General features: G+C 41.0%; 2 non-coding genes across 2 annotated transcripts; one reads left to right on the top strand and one right to left on the bottom strand.

Moving 5' to 3' along the window:
* Positions 1–1,496: 1,496 nt before the first annotated feature.
* LOC112725842 (small nucleolar RNA R71) lies at positions 1,497–1,600 on the bottom strand. The gene has a single exon (XR_003164924.1). It is a non-coding gene; the product is annotated as a small nucleolar RNA R71 (small nucleolar RNA).
* An 8,850-nt stretch (positions 1,601–10,450) lies between these two features.
* Positions 10,451–10,554, top strand: LOC112724644 (small nucleolar RNA R71). Its single transcript, XR_003163799.1, has one exon. It is a non-coding gene; the product is annotated as a small nucleolar RNA R71 (small nucleolar RNA).
* Positions 10,555–11,200: the final 646 nt, after the last annotated feature.

Genomic DNA, 11,200 nt, shown 5'->3' with positions numbered 1-11,200 from the left:
TCATGCTAGAGAAGCTTTCTCACAGTTAATTGGATTGGGGTTTGGATGGATATTGTGACATGTAATCCTACCAAATTGTGGTTCATGAAACTGTGTGGTATAATCAGTGATCGAGCATCATCTCTTCTTATGAACATTTAAACCAAGGGATTGGGAATTTGTTTGTTTTTAGAGAGAATTGGTGAGCCAAGGGATTGGGATCCAATCATATAAGATTGCCAAGCAAAATTCAATGAATGCATTGGTTGAGGAAGGGATAAAAGTTGTTTTGATTTGGAGATCTCAATATCTCCTAACACCCAATGAACTCCCCATTTCTGATTTACCACTTTCTCTTTACATTCTGCAATTAAATTCATGCAATCACCCCCATCCCTTTTAATTTCAGCAATTTAGCTTCTCGCTCTTTAATTCATGCAAATTTTACATTCCGCAATTCTCATCTAAATCTTGATTCCGCTCAACTAGAACATACTTCTAATCCGAATTGCTCACTCAACCAATCCTTGTGGGATTCGACCTCACTCTTTTGTGAGTTTTTACTTGACGATAACCGGTGCACTTGCCGGAAGGAATTTTGCCGATCGTGCAATTTCCTAAATCGTAGCATATCAAGTTTATGCACATCAAGTTTATGGCGCCGTTGCCGGGGATTGGTTTTCGATTGACAATTCTCAAATTGGAAGTTAACTAGATTGAGCATTTTTCTTGCTTTGTTAATTCAGTTCAAGTTACTTGTTGAATTTTAATTTCTGTACTCTGTTACATGCTTTCTTTCTTTATGCCTTTAAATTCAAGCAACTAACTCACTGACTCACTAACTATTTGAATTAATTCCTCAACTACTCTAACCATACTCTTCCATTAACCAAGAGTATTTCAATTGTTTGTTGCCTGTGCTGTGTTCTTGTATGACAGGTAGGAGAGAAGAGACATCAACCCCTCCATATACTGAACCAGAGAGGACCCTTCATAGACTTAGAAGGGAAGCAAGAGGGAAGAGAGTACTGAGAGAAGAGGAATCTGAAGGAGAATCTGAGGACAATTTTGAGGAAGCTCTAGATCTCAACATGGATAGAGAAGTTCACAACCATGAGAGAGCTGATGGAAACAATTCCATTCCGGAGAGGAGGGTTCTTAGTTCATACATAAACCCAACCTCTGGGAATTGTGGTAGCAGCATTCAGAAACCACCCATCCAGGCCAACAATTTTGAACTCAAACCACAGCTAATATCACTTGTGGAGAATCATTGTTCATTTGGTGGGAGTGCTAATGAAGATCCAAACCAACATCTCACAAAATTCCTGAGAATTTGCGACACTGTGAAGTCCAATGGAGTCCAGGAAGATACCTATAAACTGCTCTTGTTCCCATTTTCACTTAGGGACAAGGCAGCTAAGTGGCTGGAATCATTCCCAAGGGGGAGCCTAACAACCTGGGATGAGGTGGAAAGCAAGTTTCTGGCACGTTTCTACACCCCACAAAAGGTCAATAGGCTTCGATCTGAGGTTCAGACGTTTAGACAACAAGATGGTGAAACTCTCTACGAGGCATGGGAGAGATTCAAGGATTTGACAAGGAAATGCCCACCAGACATGTTCCATGACTGGGTGCAATTGCATATTTTCTATGATGGACTTTCTTATGAATCAAGGAAGGCTGTAGACCATTCATCAGGAGGTTCATTGAACAGGAAAAAGACTGTGGAAGAAGCCATTGAAGTGATTGAGACAGTGGCTGAGAATGAGTACTACTATGCTTCAGAGAGACACAACACTAAGGGAGTCATGGAGCTGAGCCATGTTGATACAATTTTAGCCCAAAACAAGGTGTTTGCCAAGCAACTAGCAGAGCTCACCAGGAAATTAGAAACAAAGCAAGTGGCTGCAATACACACACAAGATCAAGAGGAAGTAAGCACTGAAGGAGGTGATTGGGAAGAGGCCAACTATGTGGGAAACCAACAAAGGCAATCATATGATCCACATTCCAACACTTACAACCCAGGATGGAAAAACCACCCAAACTTTGGGTGGGGAAACCAGCAAAACCAACATAACAAGTCCACATACCAAAACTCCAACCAAAGATCATACCAAGCCACACAAAACACTTACTCCCAACCATCATATCATGGCCAAAATAATCAACCTACCCAACTTAATCCGAACCAACAATTTCAAGATCAATTAAACAGGATAGAAGGAATGCTGGCAAACATGGGCCAGGACATAAGTGAGTTGAAAAGCTTCAGGGATGATGTGAGATCTACCTTAAGAAACCATGGTGAAAAACTCAAGAGGATGGAGTCTCAAGTAGGAGAGCTATCTCAACAGGCCCCCAAATCAACTGCAATGTTCCCTAGTGACACAGAAAAGAATCCTAAAGGGGAACAAAAGAGAGTGAGATGGGAAGAATGCAAGGCCATCACCATATTGAAGGAAGTCTCAGAAGAAGAAGGAATTAGACCCTCAGAACAGGAGCCAGAAATCTTGAAGGAAGGTGTGGAAGAAGCTAAGTAGGAAAGTGAAACTGAGCAAGCCAAGAAACTGCAAAAAGGCATGCTGGAAACATACCAACCAAAAGCACCATTTCCTCAGAGGTTAGGAGGAGGTGAAAAAGGGCAAACCTATTCAAGGTTTTTAGAGACATTTAAGTCTCTCTATATCAATATTCCCTTCCTTGAGATTCTCCAGCAGATGCCTACACATATCAAGTATTTAAAGGAATTGCTGAGCAAGAAAAGAGTTTTGAAGGGAGGACAAATTGTAATAATGAACAAAGAATGCAGTGCCCTCATCAGGAAGGACATAGTCTCTAAGAAAACAGACCCAGGAAGTTTTCATATCCCCTGCATCATAGGGGAAACAAAAATTGACAGAGAATTCTGTGATCTAGGAGCTAGCATAAATGTGATGCCTCTGACTCTTATGAAGAGGCTACAACTGAATGAGGTGAAATCCACTGATGTAATCATACAACTGGCTGACAAAACTCAGAAGCAAGCTGAAGGGGTAGTTGAGAATGTGCTGGTGAAAGTGGGAAATTATTTCTTCCCCACAGACTTTGTCATTTTAGACATGGAGGAAAGCTACCTACACGCTATCATTCTGGGATGGCCATTTCTAGCCACTGCTAGAGCGCTCGTAGATGTAGAACAAGGAGAGCTAATTTTGAGAATACATGATGAACAGCTCAAATTCAAGGTTTTCAAACTTGCATCTGAGCCTGAATCAGAACCTGAAAAGCCTAAGGATGATAATAGCCATCTGTGTTTGGAGGAAAACAATCCAGCAGCTGAAATTCTGAAACAGTCCTTGGAAGGCAAACAAGAATTGCAAGAGTTAAAGCCACAAGAATCAATAGAAACAGATCAGAAGGATCCTCATGGCATAAGGGTCAATGAAGAAATCCTCAAGAGAAAGGGAAGAATTGTAAAGAAATTGCCAAGAGGATGGAGAAACAAGAAAATTCCCACTGAAGGTTTCTCTCCGGGAGATAAAGTGATATCAAGTCATTATCTGCCGATTCCACCTGGCCTCAAAACCATTCCTTCCCAGCTCCCTCAAGTGTTCACAATCAGGAAAGTTCTTTCTATGGAACATTTAGAAGTCATGAAGGAATCAAATGGGGACGTTTTCATAATGAGAGGAGAAGGCATCAAGCACTACAATCCACCCTAACAAGGGACAATCGTCAAGCTAGTGACGTTAAAGAAGCGCTTCGTGGGAGGCAACCCATGTTTTAGTATCCTTACTCTTTATTGTTTTGCTTTGCATCTAATAAAGCAGGGTTTCTTATGCATGAACTTGAATCCTCAGGACAACTGTTGAAAGAGTGCACTAAACATTGCATGTAAAATACAATTGGTATCTAAGTTTGGTGTGCCTGAAGGCATCCCAAATTTTATTCAAATTGTATTCAATCTTTCATTCAAAGTGCACAACCAAACATTAAGTTTGGTGTTCCTTTTGAACACAGTTAATGAAAAGCAAGAAGTTCCTCTGGATTTAGAAATTCATGACAAGTATACCATTTGCATGTTTTAATACTTTGATTTCAATTACTTTAGGTAGTAAAATTGTTTAGGATCAAAGAGCCAAAGTGACTATGATTTGTTAGAATTATGCACATTCATTAAGGATAACCAACATGGATTTCATGTCATCAGAAGACATTACCAAACACTAAGTTTGGTGTCTAGTAATAAGTGTGCATACGTACAAAGGTCACGGCTATAAGCTCAGGAAGTCAATAATTGATTTACAATTCAAAAAAAAAAAAAAAAAAAAACATGTACAAGTACTATTCATTATTCACATGAACGAAAAAATGATAGCAATTTTGTTTGTTTGTGCAGGTACAAAAGGAAGGATAAGAATGGAGGAAAAAGACAAAGGGGGAGGTACGGTGCTTGGTCAAAAAGGAAGTTCACAAGTCTTTGAAACTAACACATGGGAAAAGGAAGTTCTGCATGAAAAGATAGCTACATGTACAACCTAATGCACTCAGAATACTTCCAAGAAAATGAAAAGCAATTTGTCCTTCTCCCTAATTCATATATTTACCATCAAGCCACCCTTCACAAATCACCCTAGCCGTCCATTTTTCACTTACAGGCACTATAAAGAACCACTTGGGGAACGAGTTCCACACCACCAATTCTCCTTCATGCACATTTTCTTTCATCATAGCATAACTATCTCTTGCCGAAAACAACCTCACCACACTTCCAACAACACTTCTTGCTTCACCTTGTCAACTTTAGCTTGTCACTTACCAAAACTAAAGAACCAATGGCAGCCTCATCTAGCCACAAAAGAAGAAAAGACAAGCAGCCAATGGAGGAGAATAGGGAATTCGATGCATGGAGATACAAATCAGTTTTCCATGAGATTCAAGCCGAATGGATGAGACCTAAAACGGTACTAGCTGAGGTTCCCTTTGACCTTGAAAAGGATGAGTTCCCAGGTGTCTGGGAGAAGATCAAAAAGAGGAAGTGGGAGCTCCTGACTAAGCCAATCACTAAAATCAACATCAACCTGGTGAAAGAGTTTTATGCAAATGCAGTGAGGGAGGATTCAACCGTGAAACCCACATACAAAAGCTATGTGAGAGGGGTGGAAGTTGACTTCAGCCCCAAGGCAATCATGAAAACTCTTGGCCTGAAAAACATACGTTTCAGCCAAGCAAGTTATGAAGAAAGGATGATAGGAGAACCTGACTATACAACTATTGCTGAAGACCTTTGTGCCATCAGAGCTGAATGGGTGAGAAAAACAAGAGGGGCTCCAAGAGTCTTGAGAAGGGGAGACCTAACACCTGAAGCTAAAGGGTGGTATGCAATAGTTAGGAGATCCATCCTACCCACTGCAAACTCTTCAGAAATAGTCCCTAAAAGAGCCATCTTGCTACATTGCATTATGGTGGGAGGGGAGATCAAAGTTCATAAACTCATTGCTGAACAGATACAAGAGCTTAGTGAGAAAAGTGACCCGGAATCCTGGCTCCACTTCCCTAGCACCATCATTAGACTATGCATCGATGCCCAAGTACCACTTGAAGACGAAAGACCTAATTGGCTATATCCTGGATTGGCTATAACTGCGTACAGAATGACTCTTGGCCCAACTGCTCCAAGACATACAAAAAGAAGAAACGAAGAAGGGCAACAAGCAGAAGCAGAGCAAGAAGCAGAACAAGAAGGACAAGTAGGAGAAGACGGAGAAGAAGAGCAAGAAGAGCAAGGAATTCCAGAAAGAAGACAACGAATTCCCAGAGACCCCATGGATATGAGCAGAATGCAGGAAATCATAGAAGGAATGTCTCAACAATACATGAGGTCTCAGGAGAGACAAGAGGACTTTCACCTAAAAATGATGGATATGCAAAGGAACTTTGAATCAAGATTCTTAGATCTGCAAAGGGAACAGAATTTACACTTACAGGAATCCTTCAGCCACATATGCCAACACCAAGATGCCAATGTCTTGGCAATCAAGGAAGCCACCACTTAAACTGGAATTTTTGCTGGCTTCCTTGATTGCCAAGACATTGGCATCTTGGTGTTGGCATATGTGGCTGAAGGATTCCTGTAAGTGTAAATTCTGTTCCCTTTGCAGATCTAAGAATCTTGATTCAAAGTTCCTTTGCATATCCATCATTTTTAGGTGAAAGTCCTCTTGTCTCTCTTGAGACCTCATGTATTGTTGAGACATTCCTTCTATGATTTCCTGCATTCTGCTCATATCCATGGGGTCTCTGGGAATTCGTTGTCTTCTTTCTGGAATTCCTTGCTCTTCTTGCTCTTCTTCTCCGTCTTCTCCTTCTTGTCCTTCTTGTTCTGCTTCTTGCTCTGCTTCTGCTTGTTGCCCTTCTTCATTTCTTCTTTTTGTATGTCTTGGAGCAGTTGGGCCAAGAGTCATTCTGTACGTAGTTATAGCCAATCCAGGATATAGCCAATTAGGTCTTTCGTCTTCAAGTGGTACTTGGGCATCGATGCATAGTCTAATGATGGTGCTAGGGAAGTGGAGCCAGGATTCCGGGTCACTTTTCTCACTAAGCTCTTGTATCTGTTCAGCAATGAGTTTATGAACTTTGATCTCCCCTCCCACCATAATGCAATGTAGCAAGATGGCTCTTTTAGGGACTATTTCTGAAGAGTTTGCAGTGGGTAGGATGGATCTCCTAACTATTGCATACCACCCTTTAGCTTCAGGTGTTAGGTCTCCCCTTTTCAAGACTCTTGGAGCCCCTCTTGTTTTTCTCACCCATTCAGCTCTGATGGCACAAAGGTCTTCAGCAATAGTTGTATAGTCAGGTTCTCCTATCATCCTTTCTTCATAACTTGCTTGGCTGAAACGTATGTTTTTCAGGCCAAGAGTTTTCATGATTGCCTTGGGGCTGAAGTCAACTTCCACCCCTCTCACATAGCTTTTGTATGTGGGTTTCACGGTTGAATCCTCCCTCACTGCATTTGCATAAAACTCTTTCACCAGGTTGATGTTGATTTTAGTGATTGGCTTAGTCAGGAGCTCCCACTTCCTCTTTTTGATCTTCTCCCAGACACCTGGGAACTCATCCTTTTCAAGGTCAAAGGGAACCTCAGCTAGTACCGTTTTAGGTCTCATCCATTCGGCTTGAATCTCATGGAAAACTGATTGGTATCTCCATGCATCGAATTCCCTATTCTCCTCCATTGGCTGCTTGTCTTTTCTTCTTTTGTGGCTAGATGAGGCTGCCATTGGTTCTTTAGTTTTGGTAAGTGACAAGCTAAAGTTGACAAGGTGAAGCAAGAAGTGTTGTTGGAAGTGTGGTGAGGTTGTTTTCGGCAAGAGATAGTTATGCTATGATGAAAGAAAATGTGCATGAAGGAGAATTGGTGGTGTGGAACTCGTTCCCCAAGTGGTTCTTTATAGTGCCTGTAAGTGAAAAATGGACGGCTAGGGTGATTTGTGAAGGGTGGCTTGATGGTAAATATATGAATTAGGGAGAAGGACAAATTGCTTTTCATTTTCTTGGAAGTATTTTGAGTGCATTAGGTTGTACATGTAGCTATCTTTTCATGCAGAACTTCCTTTTCCCATGTGTTAGTTTCAAAGACTTGTGAACTTCCTTTTTGACCAAGCACTGTACCTCCCCCTTTGTCTTTTTCCTCCATTCTTATCCTTCCTTTTGTACCTGCACAAACAAACAAAATTGCTATCATTTTTTCGTTCATGTGAATAATGAATAGTACTTGTACATGTTTTTTTTTTTTTTTTTTTTTTTTTGAATTGTAAATCAATGATTGACTTCCTGAGCTTATAGCCGTGACCATTGTACGTATGCACACTTATTACTGGACACCAAACTTAGTGTTTGGTAATGTCTTCTGATGACATGAAATCCATGTTGGTTATCCTTAATGAATGTGCATAATTCTAACAAATCATAGTCACTTTGGCTCTTTGATCCTAAACAATTTTACTACCTAAAGTAATTAAAATCAAAGTATTAAAATATGCAAATGGTATACTTGTCATGAATTTCTAAATCCAGAGGAACTTCTTGCTTTTCATTAACTGTGTTCAAAAGGAACACCAAACTTAATGTTTGGTTGTGCACTTTGAATGAAAGATTGAATACAATTTGAATAAAATTTGGGATGCCTTCAGGCACACCAAACTTAGATACCAATTGTATTTTACATGCAATGTTTAGTGCACTCTTTCAACAGTTGTCCTGAGGATTCAAGTTCATGCATAAGAAACCCTGCTTTATTAGATGCAAAGCAAAACAATAAAGAGTAAGGATACTAAAACATGGGTTGCCTCCCACGAAGCGCTTATTTAACGTCACTAGCTTGACGATTGTCCCTTGTTAGGGTGGATTGTAGTGCTTGATGCCTTCTCCTCTCATTATGAAAACGTCCCCATTTGATTCCTTCATGACTTCTAAATGTTCCATAGAAAGAACTTTCCTGATTGTGAACACTTGAGGGAGCTGGGAAGGAATGGTTTTGAGGCCAGGTGGAATCGGCAGATAATGACTTGATATCACTTTATCTCCCAGAGAGAAACCTTCAGTGGGAATTTTCTTGTTTCTCCATCCTCTTGGCAATTTCTTTACAATTCTTCCCTTTCTCTTGAGGATTTCTTCATTGACCCTTATGCCATGAGGATCCTTCTGATCTGTTTCTATTGATTCTTGTGGCTTTAACTCTTGCAATTCTTGTTTGCCTTCCAAGGACTGTTTCAGAATTTTAGCTGCTGGATTGTTTTCCTCCAAACACAGATGGCTATTATCATCCTTAGGCTTTTCAGGTTCTGATTCAGGCTCAGATGCAAGTTTGAAAACCTTGAATTTGAGCTGTTCATCATGTATTCTCAAAATTAGCTCTCCTTGTTCTACATCTACGAGCGCTCTAGCAGTGGCTAGAAATGGCCTTCCCAGAATGATAGGGTGTAGGTAGCTTTCCTCCATGTCTAAAATGACAAAGTCTGTGGGGAAGAAATAATTTCCCACTTTCACCAGCACATTCTCAACTACCCCTTCAGCTTGCTTCTAAGTTTTGTCAGCCAGTTGTATGATTACATCAGTGGATTTCACCTCATTCAGTTGTAGCCTCTTCATAAGAGTCAGAGGCATCACATTTATGCTAGCTCCTAGATCACAGAATCCTCTGTCAATTTTTGTTTCCCCTATGATGCAGGGGATATGAAAACTTCCTGGGTCTGTTTTCTTAGAGGCTATGTCCTTCCTGATGAGGGCACTGCATTCTTTGTTCATTATTACGATTTGTCCTCCCTTCAAAACTCTTTTCTTGCTCAGCAATTCCTTTAAATACTTGATATGTGTAGGCATCTGCTGGAGAATCTCAAGGAAGGGAATATTGATATAGAGAGACTTAAATGTCTCTAAAAACCTTGAATAGGTTTGCCCTTTTTCACCTCCTCCTAACCTCTGAGGAAATGGTGCTTTTGGTTGGTATGTTTCCAGCATGCCTTTTTGCAGTTCCTTGGCTTGCTCAGTTTCACTTTCCTGCTTAGCTTCTTCCACACCTTCCTTCAAGATTTCTGGCTCCTGTTCTGAGGGTCTAATTCCTTCTTCTTCTGAGACTTCCTTCAATATGGTGATGGCCTTGCATTCTTCCCATCTCACTCTCTTTTGTTCCCCTTTAGGATTATTTTCTGTGTCACTAGGGAACACTGCAGTTGATTTGGGGGCCTGTTGAGATAGCTCTCCTACTTGAGACTCCATCCTCTTGAGTTTTTCACCATGGTTTCTTAAGGTAGATCTCACATCATCCCTGAAGCTTTTCAACTCACTTATGTCCTGGCCCATGTTTGCCAGCATTCCTTCTATCCTGTTTAATTGATCTTGAAATTGTTGGTTCGGATTAAGTTGGGTAGGTTGATTATTTTGGCCATGATATGATGGTTGGGAGTAAGTGTTTTGTGTGGCTTGGTATGATCTTTGGTTGGAGTTTTGGTATGTGGACTTGTTATGTTGGTTTTGCTGGTTTCCCCACCCAAAGTTTGGGTGGTTTTTCCATCCTGGGTTGTAAGTGTTGGAATGTGGATCATATGATTGCCTTTGTTGGTTTCCCACATAGTTGGCCTCTTCCCAATCACCTCCTTCAGTGCTTACTTCCTCTTGATCTTGTGTGTGTATTGCAGCCACTTGCTTTGTTTCTAATTTCCTGGTGAGCTCTGCTAGTTGCTTGGCAAACACCTTGTTTTGGGCTAAAATTGTATCAACATGGCTCAGCTCCATGACTCCCTTAGTGTTGTGTCTCTCTGAAGCATAGTAGTACTCATTCTCAGCCACTGTCTCAATCACTTCAATGGCTTCTTCCACAGTCTTTTTCCTGTTCAATGAACCTCCTGATGAATGGTCTACAGCCTTCCTTGATTCATAAGAAAGTCCATCATAGAAAATATGCAATTGCACCCAGTCATGGAACATGTCTGGTGGGCATTTCCTTGTCAAATCCTTGAATCTCTCCCATGCCTCGTAGAAAGTTTCACCATCTTGTTGTCTAAACGTCTGAACCTCAGATCGAAGCCTATTGACCTTTGGTGGGGGGTAGAAACGTGCCAGAAACTTGCTTTCCACCTCATCCCAGGTTGTTAGGCTCCCCCTTGGGAATGATTCCAGCCACTTAGCTGCCTTGTCCCTAAGTGAAAATGGGAACAAGAGCAGTTTATAGGTATCTTCTTGGACTCCATTGGACTTCACAGTGTCGCAAATTCTCAGGAATTTTGTGAGATGTTGGTTTGGATCTTCATTAGCACTCCCACCAAATGAACAATGATTCTCCACAAGTGATATTAGCTGTGGTTTGAGTTCAAAATTGTTGGCCTGGATGGGTAGTTTCTGAATGCTGCTACCACAATTCCCAGAGGTTGGGTTTATGTATGAACTAAGAACCCTCCTCTCCAGAATGGCATTGTTTCCATCAGCTCTCTCATGGTTGTGAACTTCTCTATCCATGTTGAGATCTAGAGCTTCCTCAAAATTGTCCTCAGATTCTCCTTCAGATTCCTCTTCTCTCAGTACTCTCTTCCCTCTTGCTTCCCTTCTAAGTCTATGAAGGGTCCTCTCTGGTTCAGTATATGGAGGGGTTGATGTCTCTTCTCTCCTACCTGTCATACAAGAACACAGCACAGGCAACAAACAATTGAAATACTCTTGGTTAATGGAAGAGTATGGT

The sequence above is a fragment of the Arachis hypogaea genome, chromosome 11, assembly GCF_003086295.3.
Source record: "Arachis hypogaea cultivar Tifrunner chromosome 11, arahy.Tifrunner.gnm2.J5K5, whole genome shotgun sequence".
Classification (NCBI taxonomy): Eukaryota; Viridiplantae; Streptophyta; class Magnoliopsida; order Fabales; family Fabaceae; genus Arachis; species Arachis hypogaea.
This window is presented reverse-complemented; position numbering and strand designations above follow the sequence as displayed.